The following is an 11,918-nucleotide window of genomic DNA, read 5'->3' on the forward strand; positions in this document are numbered from 1 at the left end:
ATTCAAAATGAATTAAGGACCTAAATGCACATACTAAAACCATAAAATTCTTAGAAGAACAAGCAGAGGCAATGCTGTCAGGCCTAGCTTTCAACAATGGATTATCTAATACAATAAAACCACCAACAGCAAAAGACAAAATAAATAAACGGGACCTGAAAAAAATTAAAAAACTTTTGTTCATCAAAAGATTACCAAAAAAGTGAAAAGACAAGCTACTGACAGGGAGACTATCTTCAGAAACCATATATCCAACAAGAATCTAATAACTGAAATATATATAAACCCTGACAACTTAACAACAAAAAGATAAATAACCCAAAGGACTTGAATAGACATTTCACCAAAGAGGACATTCAAATGGCCACCGAACACATGAAAAGATGCTCAGCATCATTAGCCATCAGAGAGATGCAAATCAAAACCACAGTGAGATACCTTTTCACTCCCACTAGGATAACTAAGATAAAAAAACAAAAACAAAACCCAGAAAGTAACAAATGTTGGCGAGGATATGGGGAAATTGGAACCCTTAGCCATTGCTGATGGGAATGCAGAATGGTACAGCCATTGTGGAAAACAGTGAGGCAGTCCCTCAAAAAACTAGAATAGAACTACCATATGACCCAGCAATTTCACTTCTAGGTATATATCCAAGAGACTCGAAAATAGGGACCCAAACAGATACATGTACACCAGTGTTCCCTGCAGCACTATTCACGATAGTCAAAAATGCAGAAACAACCTAAATGTCCATCAACAAATGAATGGATAAATAAAATGTAGTACATACATGCAATGAAATATTACTCAGATATAAAGAGAAATGAAGTCCTGATGCATGCTACAACACGGATGAACGTTGGAAACATTATGCTGAATGAAGTCAATCATGAACGAACAAATACTGTATGACCTCACTTACACAAAAAGACAAGAAAAGGCAAATGTATAGAGAACAAAGTTTATTAGTGGTTACCAGGGGTGGCAGGGAGGGGGAAAAGGTGGGTTAACAGTGATGGGAAAAATCACATTAATTAAGGGTAGACTTGCACAGCCAATTATTGTAATTGCTGTCAATAAGTTGTACACCTGTAAAATGTTGAATTGGCAAAAGTTGTGTGATAAGTATATTTACAACAAATGATAAAAAAAAAAAAAAAGAGTAGTTACTGAGGCTCTTACTTACAACCAAACACCTCATGGGATTTGGTTCCTTGGTTTGGAGGTGTAGGATCAGGGTTTCATGGGACATCTCAGTTAATTGGCCTATTATGTTTAGTGCTTCTGTTCTACCTCCTAGCTCGTTGCATAGTGCCTGGGGTCTTAAAAGTTTGCAAATGGCCATCCAAGGCACAACAATTGGTCTCTATTCACCTGGAGCAACAGAGGAAGGAGAATCAGGAATAGGAGGAGGAAATAGAACGTGTGGCTAATTGCCTCCATGAACAACTGCCTCCTTTGCCATGAGACCAGAAGAACTGAATGGTATCTGGCTACCACTTTTGAACATTGTGAGCAAAGATTCCACAGAAGAATCCTGATCAGAAGCGGGAAAATGCAAAACGCAATTTTGATTTCTCATGGACTGTACACTTTCTGGAAAAATGGAGGGTGGATGAACCCCGAAACTATTGCCCTGAGATAATCTTTAAACCTTAAACCAAAAATATCCCCTGAAGTCTTCTTAAAACCAAACAATAGTTTAGCTTAACTAGTAAAAAATTGTCTGCCTTGAGCATTAGGCTTTTTAAGAACTATCTATATGGGATCAAAATGACAACAGCAACTTGAAAGATTAGATGGAAACCTTAGGGGCAATGAGTTTATATTAATGAGGGCAAACAACTCAGAAAAGGAGGGTGAGAAGTGTTGCACGACTTGAAGAATGTAATCAATGTCACTAAATTGTACATGTAGAAACTGGTGAATTGATGTACGTTTTGCTGTGTATATTCTCAACAACAACAACAAAAGAAAACACAAGGACACATCTTAATAGAGGAGGTGATATCAGCAATCTTCTGACAGCCATAATTGGTATCCAGAATATGAGACGAACCCCTACAAAGCAATAAAAAAGGAAAAGAGATACCAAAAAAAAAAAAACTGGCGGAAGGCCTGAACAGACATTTACCAGGAGAGTAAATGGGATGGTGACTATGAAAAGGTGCTTAACCTCAGGGCATCCCCAGGAAGAGAGTACATGGATAATGCAAGGAACTGGGTACCTTCCAGCTGTATTTTATTATTATGCTCCATAACTTACTTATTTATTGGATGTGTTATTGTTTATGTAAAGAGATAAAGGAAAAAATAAAGTTAATCAATAAACGGTTAAAAAATTAAAAAGAAATTGAAGTAGGGGAAGATAAAAATGATGTTGAGGTTTGGGATATGTGAGGAGCGAAAGTGTAGTGCTGATATTAACACCAGAAAAGTAAGAGAGAATTTGGGAGTAAAAAAGTGTCCTGTTATGGGCATAATTAGTTTTATGAGCTGCTTGATTCTCCAAATATTGGGAGAAGAAGGTCAAGTTGGACATGGAAATTTGAGAGTTATTTTATTTTAGGAAATTAGGACCAAGAAAAGGAAGAGAGAGCAAATAGAGTGGGTGTATCAGTCAGGTTGTCCACAGGAAACATGCCACACTACATTAGGATGATTTGAGGAGGGCTTATTTACAAAAGGACTAATGACAAAGGTGTAGAAAAAAACACAAGGGAGAGCTCAGGACCAAAGCTAGTAGCTCATGAAATTTTACTGTCCCTGTTCCTCAAATGGGGGGCCGGGCAGTGGTGGGCAATGGTGGTTCAGTAGTAGAACCGTCACCTTCCATGAAGGAGACCCAGGTTCAATTCCCCGCCAATGCACCTCATTTGTAATCACCATCTGTCTGTCAGTGGAGGCTGACATGTTGTTATAATGCTGAACAGGTTTCAGCGGAGCTTCCAGACTAGGACAGACTAGGAAGAAAGGTCTGGTGATCTATTTTTGAAAATCAGTCAATGAAAACCTTACAGGTTACTATGGTCTGATTCAAAACTAATCATATGGATGGCACAGGACCGGGCAGCATTTCCTTCCGTTGTGCATGGGGTCTCCATGCATTGGGAGCCAACTTGATGGCAGCGAACGTTAACAACATTTCTGAAGGGACCAGAGGACTGGGAGTTACCAGAACCTGAGAAAAGGGAGGGTTGTATAGAGCCAAACACCTTAAAGTTGCAGTCTCCCCACTGAGAGGGAATACAGGTTAACATAAACCTGACCGCTTTCTGACTGTCTGGGTGGTCTCACCATTAGTTAAGCGTGGATCCTGGGGGACAGACAGAAGGTGCTAACAAAGCCTCCGTCGTCCCTATTGTCAGGGAAGAAGATGCTCCCTGGTTCCTCAGGAGATAATGATTCCTGGCTATTTATTCTGTTATTCAATAACTTTTATTGGGTTCCTTTCTTACTACAAATGTAGTACATGTTCATTATAGAAAAATTAGAGAATATAGACAAGCAGAAAGAGGAAATTAAAAACCATTAGGAATCCCGCTGCTCAGACAAAATCGCTGTTTACAAAAATGCAATTATTCTGGACTTTTCTGTTAAAATATATAGTTTAGATGTCTTTCTATGTTGATATGTACCAATAGATGCTGTTTTTGAACAGTTACTTTTACTTGGGCAGTGGCTGCTGCAACAACGGGCTCAAGCATAACAACGATCATGAGGATGGCTTAGGATCAGGTAGTGTTCCATTCTGTTGTACATAGGGTCGCTGTGGGTCCGAACCGACGTGACGGACCTAACAACAACAACTTTTATAAGGAGGTGCCACAATTGATTTAAAAAACCTTCTTAACGGAGATTTGGGTCATGTTCCACATTCTAAACAATATTGCATCCCCATATCTAAGTATTTATACTTCCTTAGGCTCACTTCCTAGAAGCAGAATTGCTGGGGCAAAAGGTATACGCATTTTAAAAACTACTGTGACATACTCTGCCATTAATTTAAAAAGAGAGAGTATGATTTAGGCGTTAAGAGAGTGGGCTTTTGGGTCAAACCTAGTTTTGAATGCTGAGTGAATCCAGGCAAATTGCTTAACCTCGTTGGACCTCAGTTTTCTCATCTGTAAAATGGGGATAATGATAGTATGTACCTCACAGTGCTGTCATTAGGATTAAATGAGTTAATAAACATGAGTTTCTTAGAATCAAGACTAGAACATGGTAAGTATTCAAGTCTTCTTATACAGGAGACAATGAGTGGACTGATATATTTAATAACAAATGCAGAAATGCAGCTTTTTTTCTTGAAGTCTTTCAATATCAGCCTGGTCACAGCATTGAAGTGTAATACGGAGACGGCAGCTCTGGGAGGGCTGAGTTAACATGACCCAAGACCTCTAGGATGGTTTAACTGGGAATAATGAGTCTTTTCAATGTTCTTTCCTAAATATCACTTTTCTGGGCTGATGTTGGTGAGGAGCTGGAAGCAGAGAATCGGGCCTTACTTTCCAGGATACGGAGTTGCTATTTCCCATGTAGCTGACTGAGGCAGGCCCATGTAGGTGAGGATGGGGGCAGCGTCTGCTGAGAGCTGAGCTGCCAAATAGCTTTGCCTTCAGGACAGAAGGACTCTCACCCAACCCAAGGTGCTGCTCAGGGCCACTTTAGCCCTTGCTTCAGCCTCAAGAGGAGCCCTGGCGGTGCAGTGGTTAAATGCTTGGCTGCTAACTGAAAGGTCAGTGGTTTGAACCCACCAGCCGTTCAGTGGGAGAAAGATATGGCAGTCTGCTTGCATAAAGATTACAGCCTTGTAAACCCTATGGAGCAGTTCTACTCTGTCCTATAGGGGTGCTACGAGTCAGAATCAACTTGACGGCGATGGGTTTGGGTTTTCGGTTTTCAGCCTCAAGAGTTCAGACCAGATTTTGGTGTCCTCCCCAACCTGCCCATAATGAGGCTGGGGTAGAGGATGTGGGAGAGAGGAGAGGAGAGCCAAGGGCAGATCTTGGGGAAATTTAAGGGGTTTCCAGAGGCTTGCCTTCACACTTAATCTTTGCACTCTTATTTTGACCTCCCAGGCCTCATAATTGGTCTTTACTGGGCTCTGGGCCCTTCCTCCACACCTCGTCTTTCACCAACTTTACACAGCCAAACCCATTCCCTCCTATGACCTATGCAATGGCTATTCCCTCCGCCTGGAATGCTTTTTCTCAAGTTTCCCACGTGTTCTGGATTGAATCGTGTCTCCCCAAAATATGTGTTGGAATCCTAACCCCTATACCCGTGGATGTCATCTAATCTGATGTAATATAATTACCTTTCATAATATATTCTAATGTAATCAATCGGTTGAGGTCATACCAGTGTAAGGTCGATACTAAACCGCATCACTTCTACTTCTGAGTTATTAAAAGAGCAGATTAGACACAGAGGCCATCAGATACAAGGAGGAGGACAGATGGCATGTGAGGATTGCCAAGAACTAAGGGAATGCCCAGGACTACAGAAAAGGAAGGAATTGACATGGCCGAGATCCTGATTTGGGCTTTGAATCTCCAGAGCTATAAGAAAATAAATTTCTGTTCTTTAAAGTCATCCACCTGTGGTATTTCTGTTACAGCAGCACTAAGACACCACACTGGCTCCTTCATGTCATATAGATGTCACCTCCCCAGAAAGCCTTCCCTGGCCACCTCTTCCTTCTCCTCTGCCTCATCCATGCACCAAAATTTATCCAGAACCTACTGAGTATCCGGCACTTCTAGGCCCTGGGGACAGAGACAGAGTTAAGATAGAAAAGGCCCTTCCTGGAGCTCACAGTCCAGTGGGGGGAGGCAGACAACAAACCAACCAACAAACAAAATATGCACAAAGGAATCATCAGAGAGAGACAAGCACTCTGCAGAGAATGAAATCTGGTGTTGGGATGGTCGGCCTGGGAGGCTGGTTGGGATCAAGGGATCAGAAGTTTCTCAAAAAGGACCAGCTATGTTCCGGGGAGGCTACTGTGGCTGTTCTCAACCTGGGCGATTTTGCCCCCCATGGGCCATTTGGCAATGCCTGGTTGCTACAACTCTGGTGGGGCGGTGGGGGGTGGGTTTGCTATTAGCATCTAGTGGGTAGAAGCCGGAGATACTGCTAAATGTCACACAATGCACAGGAGAACCCCTCACAACAAAGAATTAGCAAGCCCCAAAATGTCAGTGGAATCCCTGGGTGGTGAAAACAGTTAATGTGCTCAGCTGCTAACCCAAGGTTTGGAGGTTCACGTCCATCCAGAGGTATCTTAGAAGAAAGGCCTGGAGATCTACTTCCAAAAAACTAGCCATTGAAAACCCTATGGAGCACAGTTCTACTCTGACACACATGGGTCACCATGAGTTGGAGTTGACTTGATGGCAACTGGTTTGGTTTTAAAATACCAGTAGCAGTGAGGTTGAGATACCCTGTGCTATAGGAATAAAGAGCCAAGGATGAGGAATATACTAGGGAAAATATAAGGGAGAGATAGACAAGAAGCAAAACAATATATTAAAGTAGGAATAAATTAGCAGGAAAGTCATTCCCCAATTTTCCTCCTTCCAGTTCTATCCCTTGACTCAGAAACTAACAAGGAAACGATGTCTACATGGGTTAGCCAAATCAATCTATCTGCACTCCGAAAAGAGAAACATATGACAGTAGATAAACTATTGCTTTCAAGTTCAGCTAAATAAACAACATTTACAAATTGTAAAAAATATACAGGAACTCAGTTCATCATTCAGAATTCATTCAACAAATACTTGCTGAACAATTTCCCTGTGCCAGGCATTAGACGGAGCCCTGGTGGCAGAGTGGTTAAGAGCTCAGCTGCTAACAAAAAGGTTGACAGTTCAAATCCAGCAACCGCTCCTTGGAAACTTTATGAGGGTCCCTAGCAGTCAGAATTGACTCGATGACAACAGGTTTGGTTTTTTTGGTTTTAGGCATTAGAGCTCTTACCAACAGACAGAAGAAACTCCTCCCCATTTCCACCTCTCCCCTTTCTCACCACACATAGAAGCAAGGAGGAGCCAGAGTGAGGAAAGCCTGGTTAGTTTCAAAACATTTATTTATACTCCAAAGACTATGCATCGAATTTTTAGTTGAAGAGCTCAGCTGGATTCCAAGCGAGAAGGGATGGCAAATAATAATTTCCTTCTTTCAAAAACACCCTCACACACACTGACACACAGACATACCCCCATACTACATTTTATATTTATAGGTTTCTGAAACCTAGGTCCATCCAATAATCAACATTTACCTTTAATACCCACCACTCTTCTGTAAGTGTATTGTACTGTGGCGACTTGCATGTTGCTGTGATGCTGGAACCTCAGTCACCGGTATTTCAAATACCAGCAGTCATCCATGGTGGACAGGTTTCAGCAGAGCTTCCAAGACTAAGAAAGACTAGGAAGAAAGGCCTGGTGATCTACTTCTGAAAAATCAGCCAATGAAAACCTATGGATAACAACAGAATATTGTCTGATACAGTGCTGGAAGAGGAGCCCCCTAGTTTGGAAGGCATTCAAAACACACAGTGGCTTGAGCATACCAGTGATCATGAAGACGGCACAGATCCAGGCAATGTTTGGTTCTGTTGTATATGGGGTCTCCATGAGTCAGATCTGACTCAATGGCAATAACAACAAAGCTCCAGGTCCATGGGCTCTTTGGGCTCAGTCCCAGAGTCACATCTCATTCCTTTTGTCTCATTCCTCATCATTTCCCAGGCACAAACACAAAACCAAATAAATAAAAACAAAACATTTAGAAGGTTTTATCCCCATGAGATTCTGAGCAGTCAGGTCTCTGCTCCAACTCAGATCTTGAAGACACAGAAAATGAGGTCAAAGAAACTTCCCTCTGGCAGGGTAATTCTGGACTTGGGGTGCTAGGGTGGGGAAAAAACCTCAGGAAAATCCCCATCCTGCTGTCCCCATGCACCACTCTTCCCTCATTTTCACTGCTGACAAACATGCCCTCACTCATATAATAATAAATGTAGCAATAATAATGTTGAATTACATCTGCATGGCACTTTTCGATTTATAGAAATCTCTCACATTGCTTAGTTCCCTGATCTTCACAATGCCCTGTGACATGGCTATTATTATTATTCCCATCTCACAGATGGGGAAACTGAGGCTGAGAGAAATGAAAGGCCTTGCTCAAGAGAGTGTTATGGATAGATATTTGGGACCTGGGTCCGTCTCTTCTGACTTAAGGCTGGTGTCCTTTTGGGTACAACACAGCCGTGATAAAGGCTGTGACATTGTAATTGTGTAGCTATGCTTAGAAAGGTCTCATTATGATAGGAAATGACCCCACTGAACACCAAGGCCAGGCATGATTAATTCGACAGTGCCCGTTACAGCTCTGCCTCCTGACCATGGCTGCTCAGGCCCTGGGAGACCAGGCCAGCCTTGATCTGCCGAAACCCCGCAGACCATCATGGGGCATTACTGACACAGGAGGAGGAGGGAGCAAGGGGCCCTCACTGGCCAAGCTCCCATCACACACTCACACACTCACAGATCCACCCCACATTCAATGATTCACTCACTCGACAACTCTTGATTGAGCACTTACTATGTGTCAGGCCCTGCTCTAGGTACTGGGGACACGGCTGTGAGCCAATGAGACAAAAATCCCTGCCTGTGTGCAGTTTACATTCTAGTGGGCATGGTGTGGATGGGGCATGGTGGGAGACAGATAATGAAATAAATAAATAAGTAAAATGGAGGGTATGTCAGATGGCAATGGGTTCTGGGAGGAAAGCAAAGCAGGAGAGGGGGATGGGGTGGCAGATGCGCCCTGTAAATGGGAAGTAGAGGAAATTTTAAATAGAATGATCAGGGAAGGTGTCGCTGAGAAGGTGACATTTGAGCAAATAGGGAAGAGCAAGCCATGTGAGGGATGGGGGTAAGCATTCTAGGCGGAGGGAAGAGCTGATGCAAAGGCCCTGGTGTGTCAGCTTGTAGAGGGAAGCAAGGAGCCTGGGTGCTGGGCCAGGCTCACCCACTGTCTTAGTTTCTTAGAGCTACTATAACAGAAATACCACAAGTGGGTGGCTTTAATGAACAGAAATTTATTTAGGAGGCTAGAAGTTGGAATTGAGCACGCTGGCTCTAGGGGAAGGCTTCCTCTCTCTGTCGTCTCTGGGGGAAGTTCACTGTCTCTTTCAGCTTCTCTTCTTTGGTCTCTTGGAGATCTCCATGTGGCATCTATCTTTCTCCCATTTGTGCTCGCTTCGGTGCCTAATCTGCTCTTTTGTATCTCAGAAGTGATTGGCTTAATACACACTCTATGCTGATAATAGCGTCATTAACAAAACCAAGAAATCCCTATTCCCAAATGGGATTATATCCACAGGTATAGGGGTTAGGATTCCAACACATATTTTGGGGGACACAATCTAATCCCTAACACCCACTCTGCACTTAACTCCTTAGAGGGAGCTGCATTCCAACGCTCTCTGTCCTCAACAGGATTGTATTGGCCAGGATCAAACCTGGGTCTCCTGCATGGAAGGTGAGAATTCTACCACTGTACCACGACTGTCCCTCTCATCTGGCACATAGTAGTAGTTACTTATTAAATATTGGTTTGTTGAGAATATGATCATACCTCACCTCTGCTCAAATATATATAAAATCCCAGTGCCTTAGCCTGGCACTCAAGACCTTTCCTTTGGGCTGCATTAGACATCACTTCCTCCTGAGGACTTCCAGGAATGCTGGTGCTCAGGTTGACACAGAGCTATGCCCCTCTGCACAGGCACACACATGCACACACATTCTTCCCATGCTGCCTTTTATTAGAACAGCAGTCTGTAAGGTAGATGAGAACTCAGTCTTTGAAAGTACAAATCCCTGGGTTTTAATCTTGGCTCTGCCTCATACTGGCTGTGTGACCTTGGGTAATTGCCTTCACCTCTTTGAGCCTCAGCTCTCTCATCTCTAAAATGGGCGTCATAATCACATTTACCTCTTGGCAGGGGTAGAGGGGATGCTGGACAAAGAAAGTGAGCAAATGCTGGCAAGCGCCTACAGCATGGTGCCAGGCCCATGGAAAACCGCACCAATTAGCATCATCCTCTCACTGGCCACATGGCGTGCCTGGGTGCCCCTTGAGGGCAGCACAGAGCAGCTTTGTTTCCCTCTGGATTGCCAGCACCTGTCCGGGTCTGGGACAGAAAAGATGCTAAATTAACATTCATTGGATAGGTGACTGCATTAGTTTCCTAGGGTGACTTAAAATAACAAAAAATTATTGTCTCACTGTTCTGGAGGCTGGAAGTATGATTTCAGGGTGTTGCCAGGGCCAGCTCTCTCTGAAGGCTATTGGGGGAAGATCCTCTCTTGCCCCAAGCATTCCTTGACTTACACAGCGTCACTCCAATCTCTGCCCCTCTCTTCACACGGCTGTCTTCCTCTGTGTCTCTGTGTCTCTTCTCCTTTTTTACAAGGGTGCCAGTCATACTGGATTAGGGCCCAACCTCCTCTAGTATGACCTCGTGTTAACTGATAACATTTCAAAGACTCTATTTCCAAAAAAAGGTCACATTCACAGGTACCTGGGGTTAGGACTTCAACATATATCTTTTGGGGGACAAAATTCAACCCATGCCTATGATGCACATTTACTTTGGACGAAAGTCTGATGAATCTAATTGTCTCTCACCCCAAGAAAACAGCACTAAAACCTGCTGATGGGGCATCGATAAGTGGAAGAAAGTATAACTCGGAGCCAACACGCCTCTATTTGGGGCCCTGTGTCCTGGCCCTCCCAGTCCACTGTGCAGCAAACCTCAGTATCCTTCCAATAGATTCACTCAGACTCGCTGTGACTCCATTACAGTATTCCTTCTTGCTCTCCTCGTCCGAATAATTTATATTTTCCCATTATAATGTAATTTTCTCCCTTCCTCTCAACTGGAGCACTTTGCCCACAGAAAATTGGGCCATTGTTTGCATTTATAGCATCTTTATTAATCCTGCCCTGATCTCTGGGCTTAGGCTTGGTCCTGGGAGACAACATCAGTCCCTTTCCACAGGGCCTATTAAAATGCCTTTGTTTTAATTGGTACAAAGTAAGAGATGAGCTAAAAAAAAAAAAATGCCAGCTTTTAGATTCCATTTTGGGGTGTAGGAGGGACATGCACCTGTGTGAAGTTTGCAGGCCCCGTGTGGAAACAGTCAGTGGACCCACATGGGTGGGCTGATGAGGCCACCTGAGGAAGCTGTGTAGAGATACAAGGATGGCTGGAGGGTGACTGGCAGACCCTTCTGATGGCTTTGCCTGGGTTCCTAAGTTTTACACTGAGGCTTAGAATTGAAAAACGTAAGAGCTGAATAATACTGCGGGTTTCAAATTTCGCCATTGGCAAAACTTCTCTATAAAGGAGCTTGATGTTGTTGTTAGCTGTCTAGAAGTTGCATCCTGACTCATGGTGATCCCATGCACAATGGAACAAAATGCTGCCGATCCTGCACCATCCCCATGATGGGTTTTGGATTGGACTGTTTTCATTGGCTGATTTTCTGAAATAGATCACCAGACCTTTCTTCTTAGTCCTTCTTGTTGCTGTTAAGTGCTATCGCGTCAATTCCAACTCATAGTGACCCTAGGTACAACAGAACGAAACACTGCCTTGTCCTGCACCATCCTCACAATCATTATGTTTCAGCCCATTGTTGCAGCCACTGTATCAATCCATTTCATCGAGGGTCTTCTTCTTTTTCATTGACCCTCTACTTTATCAAGCATGATGTCCTTCTCCAGGGACTGATAGCATGTCCACTTCATAGTATACTCAATATTCTTCGCCAACACCATAATTTCTTTTCTTTTTTTTTTTCCTTACTGATTTTTTTTTTTTT

General features: G+C 43.2%; 1 protein-coding gene across 1 annotated transcript in view; it reads right to left on the reverse strand.

Annotated features, from left to right (window-relative positions):
• KCNIP1 (potassium voltage-gated channel interacting protein 1) overlaps positions 1 to 11,918 on the reverse strand; it is a 532,042-nt gene that overhangs the window by 443,078 nt on the left and 77,046 nt on the right. The gene's annotated exons all lie outside the window — the stretch shown is intronic.

The sequence above is a fragment of the Trichechus manatus genome, unplaced genomic scaffold (assembly GCF_000243295.1).
Source record: "Trichechus manatus latirostris isolate Lorelei unplaced genomic scaffold, TriManLat1.0 scaffold00011, whole genome shotgun sequence".
NCBI classification, from domain to species: Eukaryota; Metazoa; Chordata; class Mammalia; order Sirenia; family Trichechidae; genus Trichechus; species Trichechus manatus.